The following is a 15977-nucleotide window of genomic DNA, read 5'->3' as shown; positions in this document are numbered from 1 at the left end:
TGTTAGGGCACTCTTGGGCCCAGTGGCCTCTCTCCTTGCAATATGTGCACTGTGCACTGGTCCTCTTCAAGGGCTTTTCTGTCTCTTTTCTCTGCTTTTCCTAACTACTATAGCCAGGACTCTATAGATTCCTTCCCTGTCACTTTCCTTCCTTCCTTCCTTCCTTCCTTCCTTCCTTCCTTCCTTCCTTCCTTCCTTCCTTCCTTCCTTTCTTCCTCACTCTCTTTCTCTCTCTCTTCCTTCCTTTCTATCAGTAAGTATATTTTTAAAATTTCAAAGTACCAAAAACTCTTTGAAGTTAAACATTAAGAAAATGCTAATTTCGAGCACAGTGAGAAAAATTATCAATAGAAGATGATTTTAACATTTTCAACTGTTGATATTCAACAAAAGAATAGTTATTTTTTTAAGATATACTTTGCTGTTATGTCTTCCTTTTCAGTTCTGATTTTGTTAATTTGGATACTGTCTCTGTGCCCTCTACTTAGTCTGGCTAACGGTTTATCTATCTTGTTGATTTTCTCAAGGAACCAGCTCCTGGTTTGGTTGATTCTTTCTATAGTTATTTTTCTTTCTATTTGGTTTGATTATTTCCTGCTGTCTACTCCTCTTGGGTGTAGTTGCTTCTTTTTGTTTTAGAGCTTTCATATGTGCTGTCAAGCTGCTAGTGTAAGCTCTCTTCAGTTTCTTTTTGGAGGCACTTAGAGCTATAAGTTTTCCTCCTACCACTGCTTTCATTGTGCCCCATAAGTTTTGGTACGATGTGTCTTCATTTTAATTAAATTCTAAAAAGCCTTTAATTTCTTTCTTTATTTCTTCCTTGACCAAGTTATCATTGAGTAGAGTGCTGTTTAGCTTCCATGTGTGTGTGTGATTTCCCTTGTTTTTGTTGGAATTTAAGACCAGCCTTAGTCTGTGGTTATCTGATAGAGTGCATGAGATTATTTCAATCTTCTTTTATCTGTTGAGGCCTGTTTTGTGGCTAATTATATGGTCAGTTTTGGAGAAGGTACCATGAGGTGCTGAGAAGAAGGTATGTTCTTTTGCTTTAGGATGAAATGTTCTATAAATATCTGTTAGATCCATTTGGTTCATAACTTCTGTTACTTTCACTGTGTTTCGGTTTAGTTTCTGTTTCCATGATCTGTCCATTGCTGAGGGTGGGGTGTTGAAGTCTCCCACTATTACTGTGTGGGGTGCAATGTGTGCTTTGAGCTTTAGTAAAGTTTTTGTTTGTTTGTTTGTTTTTGTTTTATGAATGTGGGTGTCCTTGCATTTGGAGCATAGATGTTCAGAATTGAGAGTTCATCTTAGTAGATTTTCCCTTTGACCAATATGAAGTGTCCTTCCTTATCTTTTCTTGATAACTTTGGTTGAGAGTTGATTTTTATTTGATATTAGTGTGTTTCTTGGGACCATTTGCTTGGAAAATTGTTTTCCAACCTTTTACTCTGAGGTAGTGTCTGTCTTTGTCACTGAGGTGGGTCTCCTGTATGCAGCAAAATGCTGGGTCCTGTTTATGTATGTTAGTCTGTTAGTCTATGTCTTTTGGGGGGAATTGAGTCCATTGATGTTAAGAGATATTAAGGAAAAGTGATTGTCCCTTCCTGTTATTTTGTTGTTAGAGATGGAATTATGTTTATGTGGCTATCTATCTTCTTTTGGGTTTGTTGAAAGATTACTTTTCCAGGGTGTAGTTTCCCTCCTTGTGTTGGTGTTTTCCATCTATTATCCTTTGCAGGGCTGGATTTATGGAAATATATTGTATAAATTTGGTTTTGTCATGGAATATCTCTATGGTAATTGAGAGTTTTGCTGGTTATAGTAGTCTAGGCTGGCATTTGTGTTCTCTTAGAGTCTGTATGACATCTGCTCAGGATCTTCTAGCTTTCATAGTTTCTGGTGAGAAGTCTGGTGTAATTCTGATAGGTCTGCCTTTATATGTTACTTGACCTTTTCCTCTTACTGCTTTTAATATTCTTTCTTTGTTTAGTGCATTTGGTGTTTTGATGATTATATGATGGGAGGAATTTCTTTTCTGGTCCATTCTATTTGGAGTTCTGTAGGCTTCTTGTATGTTCTTGGGCATCTCTTTCTTTAGGTTAGGGAAGTTTTCTTGTATAATTTTGTTGAAGATATTTACAGGCCCTATAAATTGGGAATCTTCTCTCTTGTCTTTACCTGTTGTTCTTAGGTTTGGTCTTCTCATTGCGTCCTGGATTTCCTGGATGTTTTGGGTTAGGAACTTTTTGCTTTTTGCATTTTCTTTGACTGTTGTGTCAATGTTTTCTATAGTATCTTCTGCACCTGAGATTCTCTCTTCTATTTCTTGTATTCAGTTGGTGATGCTTGTATCTATGGCTCCTAATTTCTTTCCTATGTTTTCTAACTCCAAGTTGTCTCCCTTTGTGATTTCTTTATTGTTTCTAATTCCATTTTTAGATCCTGGATGGTTTTGTTCATTTCCTTTACTGGTTTGATTGTGTTTTCCTGTAATTCTTTAGGGGATTTTTGTGTTTCCTCTTTAAGTGCTTCTACCTGTTTACCTGTGTTCTCCTGTATTTCTTTAAGGGAGTTATTTATGTTCTTCTTAAAGTCCTCTCTCACCATCATGAGAAGTCAATTTAGATCTGAATCTTGCTTTTCCAGTGTGATGGTGTAAAAAGTTAAAGTTCAATAAAAGAATATAAAGAATTTGAGGCGCCAGGGGGGTGGGGGATAAGGAACCCAGATGACAGTGCCCCAAAGAAGGTAGATACTGGAGCCAAAGGAAAGCCAGGCACTGGGGACTGCAGAGAGCTGGGAGGTGTGGACAAATGAAGGCAGGCTTCGGGGATCAAATGAAACTAGGCAAGAGGCCCACAGGATGTGAGAAGAGAGAGATATCAGGAACTCATCCCCCTGTCTAGATGTCACCCCCACACCCTAGGCCTCTCTCTCGGTAGCCCCTTCCCCCAGGCCGATGGACACAGCCAGAGCCCCCTCCCCTCTCAGAGGCCTGGTCCGCCTGCAGCCAATGGGCCCCGGCCCCATCCCTGAGACCTCAGGAAGTCCCAGTCCCTCCCACCGGCTGCTGAGGCAGGGGGGGCTGGGGAGAAAGCGCAGAGAAGAGAGACAGCTTGGCAGGGGGAGCGCCGAGCAGCCGCGGGGGGCGGGGGCCGAGGAAGGAGCGGGAAGCGCCGCGGCGGGCTGGCGGGCTGGCGCGGGCGGGGGTGGGGGGGTCCCCGCCGCGGCGGGGCGGCGGGGTGACAAGTTCTCGGCCCCGCGGCCGCGCGCACTGACCTGGGTCCCCGCGCAGGCGCCCGGCCGGTGCTCAGCGCTCCGTGGGTCCGACCGGCAGCCTGCGGGCATCGGTCCCCGGGGCTTCCCCACCCCCGAGGGGCCGGGCCGGAGAGCCACGGCCGCGCCGGAGCCAGCGGGCGAGCGAGAGGGCGAGAGGGCGAGCGGGGAGGCGAGCGGGCCGGGAGGGGGAGGCAGCGCGCCGGGAGCCGAGCGAGCGAGCCGAGGCAGCGAGTGAGGGACGGCATGCAGTGAGGTCATCCTTTGAATCTAATTGTCTGAGTCAGGAGGAGATGTGGCACTTGATGCTGGGGGAGGGGCGGGGAGGGGACCCTCGGCATGGCCAGGGGTGGCGGGCTCCGCTCCCCCAAACCCGCGGCTTGGATGCGGGGTTCGGAGCTGACCTCTGCTGCCCGGGTACCAGCCAGCCAGCCTGGAGACGCGCATCTCAGTTCCAGCTCTGGGCCACCTTCCTGTCCTCTTGGGAGTGATGGGAACCTGCTGAAGCCCAGGTCATCTTTCCACATTTTTTTAGGGAATGGTAGACATTCCGCCCCCCACCCCCCCGCGCCACTCCCAGTCATAATTCTGCCCTCAAGGAAGAAGAGTGTACTTCAGCCCTCCACATTGTCTCTGTACTTCAGGAAAATGGGCCTGGGACTCTTCTCCCAAGTTTACCTGCACTGGTAATCTGGTGGGATGTCGAAATTGAGCCCCAGTCACGGCCTTGCTCTCTGGGAAGAACCGTGCAGAGACCAAAGATCCCCCATCCCAATAAACGCCCCCCCCCCCATTCTTGCTCTATTTGCTCAAGCCTCCCTCATTCAGGAGGGCCAAGCAGGGCCAGTCTCCAGGAGCACCAGGAGGCTACCCAAAGGAATCAGCTGCTCAGACTGTAGTGGGGCAAGTCAGCAGCTAGGCCTCGGGCTGGTGAGGCTCACACACCCAGGCGTGTACACAGAAGTACATGCACACATCTGCACACACGGGCGGACGGGCGCAAGGATGGACCAGGAGGCTAGGGATGCTCTCACCGAGGGGCCACGTGCCCCTCCCCTCGCCCCCGTGGGGGAGGGGTGATAAATATTTAAGGGGCTTTTAGCTAAGAAGGGGCTGAAGCCGGGGGAGGGAGGGGGATCCACGCTGCCTGATTAATGGGGTTACGGGCTTGGATCAATCTGTCCGCCTGCCGCTCCCTCCTTCCCTCCTCCTCCCTCCCTCCGCCTAATGCGCTTTATCAGGAGACGTTTTTCTGACTTGGCAGCGTCGCGTTTTAAATAGACCCATTTAGAGCTCGGGTTGGGGGAGAAGAAGGGGGAGGTGGAGGGAGACAGAGATTGAGACGGGCAAGGAGACAGAGACAAATAGGGAGAGAGACGCCCGGAAGAGAGAGACAGCAGTGGGGAGGGGGGGGGGAGAGAGAGAGAGAGAGAGGCAGAGGAGAAAGGAGAGGCTGAGGGTAAGACTCCCATAGAGGCTGAGATCGAGGGAGGTGATGGGAGGCCAGAGCAAAGGTGGGGGCTGCAGAGCAGAAACAAACACAGAAAGACCGAGAGAGGAGAGCAGGCACCAGCAGCCAGCGGAAGCCCAGAGAGAGGCTCTCTGCAAGGGCTGAGTGCTAGCTTGGGAGACAGCAGATATCTTTTATTTCCAAAAACAGTTTTTCATCCACTTTGTTAAATTAAAAAGCTGTTTTTAAAGTGGCGCTGGAGGTGCTGCGGGGAGCGTGGACAGAACTGCCAAGGCCTCCTTCCTCAGCCCCACAGAAGCAGCTCCAGCCTGAGCCCCTGGGGTGTCTCCAGCTCCCCTGCTCTCTGCGATCCTCTGAGATCCCCAGGGACAGGGTCAGGGCATCTGAGCTACTGTTCACTGGCAGGAAGTCCTTCCTGCTGTCTGGCTTCAGTCTCTCTTGCTGTAAGGAGTTTCTCTCTCTCTCTCTCTCTCTCTCTCTCTCTCTCTCTCTCTCTCTCTCTCTCTCTCTCCTGAGCACGACCTTCACTCCTTAAGCCTCTCTTCTAGCTCCCTACAGTGCTCCCAATTTGGGGGTGCTTATGGCCAAGTAGCTTGTTTTTCTGGTAGGACATCAGATTCCCAGATATACTCCAATAAATACCATCTATTATTCTGTAAACCCATTTCATAGCCCCTCTAGTTTGAACACACTTCTAACATAGACCCCACCCCATGTCCTTAGGGCCTCTGGGAGGAATGAGGTGGGAAGCCTAATTTACAGTACAGCATCTCTTCCTCCTTCCTCCTCTGGACCCCTGAACCATCTAAGCTCCCCGGAAGGCCATGTGTCAGCCTGGACTACCCCACTCCATCCTTAACAACATGCACTCCTGGTTTTGAAGGGTTGGTCGCCCCCCCCACCCCACCTCTCGCCTCCCTGCCCCACTGCCCCAAGCCGGGAAAATGGCCAGTCTGTTTGGGAGCTGAGATGAAAAGCCCAGCCGGCCTTTGTGGGCCTCTGGCCTTTGTGGGCCTTTGGCGGGTTTTGGACAATAGGCCCTTCCTTTCCGCTCCAGTGCCTCAATTCCTCAGATGCCCCCACCCTGGGGCTGCCAATCCAGGGGCCTTGCCTGCTTGAATGAGAGGCAAAGAGGACGAGACTCAGCCCCACTGCTGGCCCCACAAGACTTTTGGACCTGCCATTCCATCTCCTTCAAGCTCAGCTACTCCTTCAAACTCAGCTACTCCTTCAAGCTCAGCTACTCCTTCAAGCTCAGCTGCTCCCCCAGTGGAGTCAGAGAGATGTTTTAGGGGCAGAGAGGGAAGGAAGGGGAAGACACAGATAGCAACAAGATGTTCCTAAATCTGGTATTCAGCATCCTCCACACAGAAGGGTATCCTGACTAGTGCTGCCCTTTCCTGTGTGATGGAGGATGAGTTTCTTTCCTCCTCTGGAACTAATATAGGGCCACAAGGAATCTCAGGCCCCAGGTCTTGGGAGACAGGACAGGAGAGCTGCAGGAGCAGGTCTCAGGTCTGTCACTCAGGGCCCAGTGCACCTGCCTGATGCCCCAAGAACAGCTTGCTCTGCATGGGCTCCCAGCACCTACCTCGTTACCACCAGCTGTTCTCCACACACATCAATATTATCCTCCTCTCCAGACCAAAGTCTTCCTGGGATGATGTGACAGGGCAGGGTTCTGGAAGGGCAAAGGACATACATCAGGTCAGAGAAACCACAGGTCTTCCTGGAGCCCATCTCACACTCACAAGCCCACTCTTAAGGGAGGCCAGCATCTCAGTGTTCTCATCTGTTAAATGGGAACAGTTACCTCGGCGCACTGTTTTGATGACTCAGCACCTGAGCAGTTGCTAGCGGGTGGGCCTCAATCACAGCTAAGTGAGAACACTCACCTAGCATGGGTTCCCCAGCATGACACCCCACCCCCCCCAAAGCTAGCTGTTATTATCATATCTCTGCCAGAAGCAGATATGCCTGGGAGAGGAAAAAAAAGCAGTATAGTCTTCTTCTACCAGCTCTTTGCTGACTTCAGTTCTAAACCACAGGGACAAACAAAGGGCACAAGATAGGCCTGACACCACTCACAGATACATACCACAGATTCCCACACAGGCAGGGTTCAGGCAGAAAGGCCCCCACATCACACACGCTCGCGAGCGCGCATGCACACACACACACACACACACACACACACACACACACACGTGTCACGGGCGCTGGCCTCGATGCCCACCGTCCCCACATCCTCCAGATCCCCACCGTGACTTCCTGAGCATCCAGCATGTGCCGGAATTGTTTAAGCAGCCATATTTGCAGCATCCTCTCTTCTTGGTGATCCCTCCATGAGATGGGTGCTAACGTAATTGCCACTTGACAGCAAGCAAACAAACAAACAAACAAACAAGCAAACAAACAAAAAACCCTGACATTCAAAGATATTAAATAACTTACACAAGACTGTAGGTCTGACCACTCCTGGAGCCCAGAACGGAATCCGTACCCCTCCCCACTCCACCTTTCCATGCCAGTCTGCCTCTGTAGCTCTCACCCACTTACACAGTGCTAAGGGTATTTATTCTTTTCGGTCGTGCTGGACCCATGCTAACTCATTAAGCCTATCTGCAGCATCAGCTCACAACTGCCCAGGTCCTTGGCTCTGCAGTTTTTACATTAAGTCCTAACTGACGGCTAATTTACCCCCTTACACAGGCTCTCCCTGTATAGATTAGAGATTTTCTGGCCCCTGCCTCAGGGAAGTCAAAGTGTTTGCCCCTACACCCAGCTTAACGTACACACACCCTTCCTTTATTCTTACTTACCTTATGTGCATGAGTACTTTGTCTGGGTATATGTATGTGTTTTGCTTGTACACATGTACATCATATGAGCACACGGTGCCCTTGGAGATCGGAGGAGGGGTTTGGATGCCCAGAACTGGAGTTACAGGAGCCGCCATGTGGGTCCTGGGAATTGAACCTGGGTCCTCTGCCAGAACAACCCTTAAGTTACATTTAAAAACAAAACTGTATGTTGTGTATGTGCATGTTCCTAAGTGTGTGTGTGTGCACCACATGTGTGCAGGAGGCTGCAGAAGTGTCAGAGGTGTCAGATCCCTTTAGCTGAAGTTACAAGCCATGTGGGTCCTGGGATCCGAACCTGGGTCCTTTGCAGGAGCAAGTTAGTGCTCTTCACCGCTGAGTCATCTCTCCAGCTCCTTAACTTACATTTTTGTGCCAAATCATCAAAACAACATTCTGAGGTAGCCTTATTTCTACTCAGTAGTGAGAACACTGTGACAGCAAAAGCTGATCTTCCCAAATGGTGCAAATGGCCACTGGCAAGGGCCCTGGGACTTCAGAAAACCTTCAATGAATTCTGACCACTCAATAGACCCCTCACCTTCTACAAGTCCCCAGGAGATATTAAGGGTCTAACTGCTTCCTCAACAGGTCCCAGAGTAAATCTGCCAAAGGTATGATTAGGGGCCTACATGCACACTCATGAGAAAGAAAAGGGACTCTGTCATGGAATCCTGCCCAGAAACCAGAAACATCACTAACAAGAGAAGGCCAGTAACTAAAACAGTGTGTTAGAGACACAGGCTGGCTGGTGGTGACAGATACCAACACACCAAGACACAGGCCCAAAAGCAGGGAGATAGAGGGAAGGCAGACAGACATCAGGCCAAAGAATGACAGGTAGCTTGACACAAAGACAATGGCAGTAGAGAGGGGACAGGCTACATGAAAACACAGACAGATACACACTGACACGCAGAGGCATAGATAATTATAGACCCATCTGACCTTCACAAGAAAATAAAAAACAAGTCAGACTTAGGCTGTGTGTGACATGTATGTGCGTGTGTGCATGTGTTGGGGGAAGCATGCAGTATCTCCACGCACATTACACCAGCTGCTTCCAACAATCTCATCTGATTAATAATAAATGCCCTGTAATTACAGCTGCTCCCCCCAGCCCTTCTTCCTGTTTTTTTTTTTTTTTTTTTTTTTTTGTCAGCTGCCGCCAGGCCAGCCCCCTCCCTCCCCATCATGGCTTCCATGACCCTCTCTGTCCTCACCTGCAGCTTTCTAGAAGAAGGAGAGAATGTGAGCTGACAGGCCAGATTCCCGCTCTGCAGGGGCTCCCCGGCTCTCTAACCTGGATGAATGCTCTTAGGTGCCAAGCAAGATTTGTCCTCTGCATTCCTTCCTTCTCAGCTCCCACCCCCCACCCACCCCCACACCTGTGTGTCACTGGCACTCCAATATGGCTAGAGAGACACACAGGTGAGCTCTCCTCAGTTACCCTCACTCTCTTGCCAAAGATGTCACCACTCACAAGCCACTTACCCTTGGAAACCCAAGAGGCTTAAAGGCAAAAGGAACCCAGACAACGGACTCCCCCACTTCCACCTCACCACTCAGGGCTCTAAACATCCCAGTCTCCTTGGTTCCCCATTGCCCCCACGTGCCCCCAAGTCTACCTCCTCCCAGGCCTCCCACCACCAAAGCATCTCTATCAGAATCAGCCGCTTCTATGCCGATCTGTTTCTAATCGCTGGGGCCTGGTTCACGCTTGCACCCCCCACCCAATATTGATTCCATTATTTGGAGAGACATTGACGTCAGGAGTCTGGATGGGTGCCAAAACCGCCTTCTCTCCAGGCCTGGGCCAGGGCCCAGCGCCCCCCCCCCCCCCATCCTGCGATTTCACGGAGGGGCGTGGAAAGGTCAGCTCACAGGCCAAGGTCACGTGGCATCTGCCTTCCCATACTGGACTCCTTTTGCTGTTTTTGGGACCACCATGCAGTGTTGTTCCTCCTCCTGAGGAGAGGGCCCACACAAAGGCCTGGGGTCAGAAGTGAGGTACAAGTCTACAAAAGGGGGTCTTACTGAAATCCTTGCTAGGACTTGCTGCACAAAAGGCATTTGGGAGAGCCAGTGGCTCAGGAGAGGGTACTTAAGGAAGCCACTGTTTACTTACCACACACACTTGCTAGGAACTTGAAAAGCCGCCACTGACTTTTCGTTCTGGTGTTGGGTGCTCTTACCCTGCTAAGGAGGAAACTCCCTGTAGTGTTAGGATTACCAGTAGCCCTAAGCTAAGTATTGCCTTCATTTAACTAACCACACACAACTGATCTAATAAAGCTTTGCTCTGTATGGATTAGAGGCCCTGCCCCTCCTGCGTTGCCCACCGAAGCCTGCCTCAGTTTCCCCTGCTCAACTTTCACTCCCAGCCTCTCCTAGGAGACTCTCACCATGAAGTGGGTGTGGGTCTCTCCTTATCTCTCTCCAGCTAAGGTGCTGCACAGGACCCCAACAGCAACTCCAGGCCTCTGGAAGGGCTGCACATGTTTTAGGGTCCGTGTTTTCAGACAAACATTAATAACCAACCAAGAGACAGTCCACCCTGCCTGAGCTTCGGTGACTTGGATATGGGGGTCCATTCTCCAGACCTACAGAGAATTAAGGACACACTCTACACCACAGGAGAATAGAAACTGGGGAGAGAGCAGAAAGACCTCCGATCACTGCCTCAGGACCAGGTTACTGTCTGCTGCGCTCTCGCTCTCTCTCTCTCTCTCTCTCTCTGTCTCTCTCTCTCTCTCTTTCTCCCTGTCTCTCTGAGGGAAGAGGGGCTTTCCTTATTTCCATCTTTCAAATGACTCACTGACCCTTTGAACCAGGGAGCGGCACAAAGAGGAGCCCCTGGGCCTCGAACCTGAAACCCCGAAGGGTCCCCCTCTCACAATCATGCCTCCATGTGGAGAATCCACTTCCGGCCAAGCACCAGGAACATAGTCCTGCCCACAAGAAGCCGCTTGTTTGATGGAAGAGAAAAGGCTTTGTTTTTTTATTACTCGTCCTTTCTGCATCACAGGCAGGGTACAGCGGTGACCGTGGCAGACCCAGAACCCACACAGGCAGCACTAGCACCTTGCTGTACAATGCAAGGAAAGAACACATAAGGGTATGGCTGGACCCTGCCTGGAATCAGCAGGAATCTGTCCCCAAGTCCAGGGACTCTCCAGCACATTCCCAAGACACAGATAGGCCCTGCTGCTTAAAAGTCACCACCACTGCCTGACTTCAGTTCCTTCTGATGTAGTCGTAACCTCAACTTCTGGGCACTGGGTCCCTACAGCTGTGGGGTCGAACATCTGCTCCAGTTCCTCCTTTTGCCTTTGGGCAGCTTTTGCTTTTGGCTCTGATGACACCCCCTCCCCAAACCCAGCAAGGCTTTAGGGGCTCCCTTTGCCTGCTGCAAAAATAAAGGGGGACAATGACCCCTTGCTCTCTACCCACAGTTCCTCCCCACAGGAAGCCAGAGCCAATGTGGGTGTGGTCACCCAGGGCCACAGGAGTTCACTGTCCCTCCCTCCCCCCACCCCTGACCCCACAGTGGGCTCTGGAGGAGGGGGGTCAGTCCACTTCAATCTTCTTGCTTTCTGGACCCCCTCCCCAAACCACGCACACATGGTCCCCCCCCCAACCAATCTGCATTTCAAAGAAAATTCACTCCATATGTTTCCGATTCATTTACACTTCAACTCGCTATGGGGGGGCAGAATGCAGAACGCCTTGCCTCCAAGCCCCCCCCCCACTGCCCCCATAGGGAGGCTGGAGTGCATGTGTCCAAAGGGACACATCTTTCAAGGCTATGGAGCAGTTAAAGCCGGACCACTTCAGCCTGATGTGCCCCCTCCATGATCCAAGTCCCTACTGTGTAAGCATCTATGGGGCTGGGGTGGGGGTAGTATGCCTCAGGTGGTCCCACCACTGGTCCGCATCTATGGGGCTGGGGTTGGGGTAGTATGCCTCAGGTGGTCCCACCACTGGTCCCCACCATGGGCTGTGAAGTCCAAGACCATTTCTCTAAAGCAGGTAGAGTCCTGGGAAGGGCTGCAGCCTGGACTCCCTAGGGCTAGTGTTCTTTTAGGGAGCAGGGAGGGGGATGTTGTGTATTCCTGGGTAAACACTGGAGCCATGAGACATAACATGGCCCCTACCCTTCTCCAGCCGGAGCAGAGGAGAGTAGAGAGGGTGCAATTAGAGACAGCCTCTTCTCTCCCAGAATCACTAATGCACCTGGGAGCATTCCTGAAGCCCCAGCCCCAGCCTGGAAGATGAGTGGGTTGAGGGGAGAAGCTGTCTAAGGACTTGAGTCTCTCACCCCCACCTCCCCGCCGCCCTGATCCTTTCCACCACAGAAAAGGTGCCCACAACTATTTAAGGAATATTTCATGGCACATGGAGGAATCTGACAGTTCATTGACCCCTGTACCATCAAACCACTCAGACATTCTGCCAAGAGCCTAGTTGGCTGGTAGAAAGGCTTGACTTGCACAGTGTCTCCCACCATCTTGTTCATCAGATAGATCACAGCCCGTGTAAAAGACCAGAAATAAACAGAACCAAGCGGACGCCCCGTCTTCACCCCGGACATGTCTCTGTTCCTCACCTTGATTCCCCTGATGCGGCACCACAACCCAAAGAACATGCCTGGGAACACATGACAAAGTCTCAACTCCCCTGGCACTGTGTGGGTCTGCATGTGAGCCACAGGATGGAAGTGGGAGTTTCGTGCGAGCGTCAGGATCTAATGTCAGTCTGAGCATGAACTCTAAGATCAAAGTGTGGGGTTGTATGGTTCTCTGGCAGTGTTGGAGGGAGAGCCAAGAAAGATGGGTGCATGAACCAAGGTCCTGAGGTGTGTCCCTGACTGTGGGTCGGAGAGGGTCAGAAAGTAGGCTCAGAGACCGACTGAGCCCCAAGTGTGAATTCTTGGCCTTCGGGGCTTTCTGGGTGTGAGTCCGGGTTTCCCTTTTAAGTATGAATGTCAAGCCCTCAGTGCCTCTAAAAACCCAAGTGTTTCAAAATCCAAGCAGGATAAGCTACTTGATTACAGGAAGAAGTGAGAATTCACAGTGTGGCCACTACAGTTCTAATACGCTTCTAAGCAGGAACACCCAGATCCTCCTGTGAATCTGAGTGAGTGACCCAGATCCTGGTATGAGTTCAAGGTTAGCCCCTTGAGTCTAACCCTTCAATTCCCCAGGTGAATCTAAGTGTGAACCAAAGGTCCTCACATGACTCCACGTGAGCGCTGTTGAACTTGAACTCGAGCCCCATTTGTAGAGTTGGGAGTCATAGTGGGACTGGCTGGCACAGAGGGCATGGCAGCCTGACAGGAACTGCAGTGTCCTGAGAGAGCCCTTGCATTCACACGGGAGTTCAGCATTCTTCCTGCTGAGTCTGAGTTTGAATATGGGCCTCTAGTCTCAGTGTGGCAGGGCCCCTGAATGAACGAGTCAACCTGAGGACTCCGGGGTCTTACAGAGTCAAGAACTGGGGTACCAGTTCATGAACCTCACGGAGCTTCTGTGGGCCAGTTCTAAGTTTGGAATGTGAACCCGTGAGTGAAAGGATACAGATATGCAAGTGTGAGCCCCCGACGAGAGCAGAGCTGATATTCAAGCACCCCCCCCCCAAGGGAAGTGTAAATCTACATGTGAATCCCACTCCCCTGGTGTGACTCTGAATGCAAGCCCTCCGAGTGTCACCCCCACCCCCACCCCCAGTCTCTGCAAGGAGCTTAAGTGTTCCAGTGTGAATCTGAATGTGAATTCTAGAGCCCCAGGAAGTCTTGAGTGTGAACTTTAAACTCTTAGTCTTTGGGTAGAGTCAGAGTCCCGACTGGAGTATCAGTTCTGACAGAGTCTGAACCTTTAGCTCCATCTTAATCCCTCCTAGAGCCTCAGAAACCGAGAGAAAGGATTTGTGTGGGCTGTCAGAGTGAAGACAGGGACAAAATATGAGACTCACTGTTCTCCTCACCTCCCAGATCCAAGCTAGCTCTGCATCTCCACGAAGAGCCAATTGGGCAAGCCCCCAGGGTCAGACACACAAAAATACACCCTATGTTTCAGACCGCAGGACACACAACAGTTGACTAACGCACAAACACTCTGTATTCTCAACTCTTACCACCTCAGAGGATAGGGTACACAAATACATCCTGTGACACAGACAAATATATCACAGGCAGAACAAGTTGTGTTAAAGACACACAGCATACAGACACACGCCCAGTGTTGCCGGCAAGATGCTAGACTTGCGTGCACAAACACATACATACATAAATGCGGGGTGAGGGGGATGAATTCTCAAACAGAGAGACTAGACAGAAAGAAAGAAAATCCTGAATTTTCAACAAGGCGTGAGAAATAGTCCTGCCCGCCTGAAGCTACTGGAGGGGGGAGGGGGGCCAGGGAGCCAGAAAGCTAGACGCTGGAGAAGCTCGCAGAGGAGAGGAGTCGTGGAGAGCTGTCCGTCTGGTGACCTCCTCGCGGCCCAGCCCCCCACGCACCGGGAGATACACTACTCTATACAGCCTGGGGACACCCAGAAACACCGGAGAAGGCACACATGGGCAGACTCACAAAAGAGACACTTGGGGATATGCCACGGGCTTGGAATCACACACACCAGAGGACTTACAAAGAGACACACTGAAAGGGACTCACTGCGTGCAGATACATCCAGGCGGACTCATGAGAAAACCATAGGCAGGATCACACCGACACACACACACACACACACACACACACACACACACACACACACACGCCCCACACGCGGATTCACACGGATACCCAAGGCACTGGCAAAAGCGCAGCCATCCCTTTACACTCCCGGGCACTTTGAAGTCCAGATATTTCCCCCTCGAGAAAGAAGCAAGCTTTGGGTGCGTGGGGGGTCACTGCGAACCCCCTAGCTCTGGAATTTTCCCAGACCCCGCGCATGCTGCTCAAGGGTGGGAAGAACAGGGACACTAGGACTAACCGCCCTGGCCACCTCCCTCCAGCCCTGATCGCCCAGCTTCACCACCACCACCACCACCACCACCACCACCACCACCACCACCACCACCACCACCACCACGCCCAACCCCTGGCGCGTCCGGACGTAGGGGGCTGCTGCTCGTGCGCCCCCGCCCCCGAGTTTGCGGGCAAAGTTTCTCGTGAACTTTCCTACCTCCCCCGACCGCGGGGCCCACGCGTGTCCCCTCACTCACTCTACCCGCACGCACGAGGGCCGCCGGTCTGTCCGCCTTGAGCGTTCGAGGGTCAAGCCTCGCGCAGACCGCCGCGGAACACTCACCGCGCCCTCGGGCCACCCGGGCTCCGCGCCGCGCCCTTCGGCCGCTGCAGGCGGGGAGCGAGGCAGGAGCGCGGAGCGAGCACTGCGGCCGGATCCCACTGCCGAACCCCGCGCCGCGCCGGCTGGAGCCGCCGCCTCCACTGCCGCCGCCGCCGCCCGCTCTGCACCGGCTCCTCTGCTCTCCGCGGCTTTAACCCCCCCATCCTCCTCCCTCCCTCGCGCGCTCCCTCCCTCCTTCCCTCGCCCATGTGACCGCGGGCGCCCGCTCGGCCGCGCGCGCCCTTGCTCCCCTCCCCCTCTCGCCTTGTCTCCCCGCGCCTCCGCTGCCGCGCACCACGACCCCCCCTCCCCGCCACGGCCCCCGCGCGCCTCCGCTTTGGCACGTTCCCGCGCCTGGCACGCGCGGCACGCTCTCGGGGGCACGCTCGCCCGCGCCGGCCTGTGAGCCCCCACTCCCACTCGCCCCGCGCAGGCAGGAGCCCTACCCCCCGCTGGCACGCTCGCCCGCACTGGCACGCGTGGCCCCCTCGCATTCGCCCTTTCTCCGGCGCGCCCTCTGGACGGCTATGGACCCCGTGCTTCACGCGCGCTCGGGCCGCGGGTCTTGCAAACGCGCGCGCACACCCACACCCACTCCGCCCGCTCTCCTAGGGCGGCCGGGAGCGCACCCACCCCCGAGTGATCGCTCATCACACTCTCAGCTTTGGCCAGGTCTCTCCTGAACACACGGTCGTCCGTTCTGTCCCTCAGTGTCTCACACGGACACTCTGGCACACCCGGGACCAACTCTGGGGTCCTTCTAGCATCCTCGAGAGGAGTACCAGACAGAGCCCCCAGTTCCCATAAATCAGCCCGCTCACTCCTCCCCTGTTTCTACCACCCCCATCAACAAGCCCCTCTTGGTCCCTTGTCCGGAGTTAACGGGTTTTATGCTTCCATGACTCCAGCGGACCAGGATGGATACCCAGGCCCTTGCCATTACTACTCATTCCCTAGGCCACCGGGCCTGGAAAGCGGCCTCCAGGAGAGAGCTAGGGAAGCTGTGACTTAACTGC

General features: G+C 52.7%; 1 protein-coding gene across 2 annotated transcripts in view; it reads right to left on the bottom strand.

The window, feature by feature from the left end:
- The window catches only part of Ccl21b (chemokine (C-C motif) ligand 21B (leucine)), an 83706-nt gene extending 68607 nt beyond the window's left edge, over positions 1-15099 (bottom strand). For both annotated transcript variants that reach the window (NM_001378605.1, NM_011335.3), the window contains exons 1-2: positions 14923-15099; positions 6342-6431 (exon numbers count right to left, since the gene is read on the bottom strand). The gene's annotated coding sequence lies outside the window, so the exon portion shown is untranslated. The remainder of the gene's footprint in view (positions 1-6341; positions 6432-14922) is intronic.
- Between the last annotated feature and the right edge of the window lie 878 nt (positions 15100-15977).

This window comes from Mus musculus, chromosome 4, assembly GCF_000001635.26.
Source record: "Mus musculus strain C57BL/6J chromosome 4, GRCm38.p6 C57BL/6J".
Classification (NCBI taxonomy): Eukaryota; Metazoa; Chordata; class Mammalia; order Rodentia; family Muridae; genus Mus; species Mus musculus.
The sequence above is the reverse complement of the archived record's forward strand: the minus strand, read 5'-3'. Positions and strand labels throughout refer to the sequence as shown.